The 896-nt window shown below is 41.3% G+C and overlaps 1 long non-coding RNA gene across 1 annotated transcript; it reads right to left on the bottom strand.

Annotated features, from left to right (window-relative positions):
- Positions 1 to 229: 229 nt before the first annotated feature.
- LOC134911382 (uncharacterized) lies at positions 230 to 596 on the bottom strand. The gene is made up of 2 exons (XR_010176527.1): positions 504 to 596; positions 230 to 348 (listed from the first exon to the last, which is right to left on the bottom strand). It is a non-coding gene; the product is annotated as an uncharacterized LOC134911382 (long non-coding RNA).
- Positions 597 to 896: the final 300 nt, after the last annotated feature.

Below are 896 nucleotides of genomic sequence, written 5' to 3' on the forward strand. Positions count from 1 at the left end.
GCGGGATGATGACGTTCGGGCGCGCTCGGGTTAACCGAGCAAGGCGGGAAGATTCGAGTCCGCCTCGGAACCGTGTAAAATGGGTGAAGTTCAGGGGGGGTTCGGATTCCGAGGAACCGAACCCGCTCATCACTAATATATATATATATATATATATATATATATATATATCGTAGAAAGTTCCAAATAGTTTGGAAGGTGCACTCGCACAAATAAACACTCATAAATATTTCTTCATAAAATCACCAATGCTTTTATTGTCGACGTTTCGGTCTGGTCACAGGCCTTTATCAAGACGGGTGATATATCCTGTCATCAATTCACCATTAGAAACAGCATGTATAAAGTCTGCAAATGAACAGTAATATACAGTCACAAGCAATATGCCTCACCGGCCCCCAAGGGTACCTGACGGCTACATTAATGGACCCACCACCACAGATACACACCTATTAAAACAGTGCCATAAAAGTATTTCCATCAAAAGGAAAAATACCAATTACCTGGGATACCTGTAGGTGTCCACACCGGACATCTCCCATATCAGAACATAAGGACATATAAAGTGCTTGAAAAGATACACTAAAATGCGTACTCCATTCTGCCCGAGAGATAATAAAAACAATAAACAAATTAATACTCCAACCTCCATTGTTTAAACCCACATCAGAGACATTAACTCATGAGCGGATTCGGTTTTACTCGGTTTTACTCGGTTCTCAAAACCGAATCTTATTGGCTCACTGATGTCACGTGTTTTGGATAGCCAATAAGATTCGGTTTTGAGAACCGAGTAAAACCGAGTAAAACCGAATCCGCTCATCACATACCTCATTGGAGTCGTCATAATGTATGACGCTATACAGGAACGTCTTTACGGTAATTCTTCCAATGTT

Source organism: Pseudophryne corroboree, chromosome 4 (assembly GCF_028390025.1).
Source record: "Pseudophryne corroboree isolate aPseCor3 chromosome 4, aPseCor3.hap2, whole genome shotgun sequence".
Taxonomy (NCBI): domain Eukaryota; kingdom Metazoa; phylum Chordata; class Amphibia; order Anura; family Myobatrachidae; genus Pseudophryne; species Pseudophryne corroboree.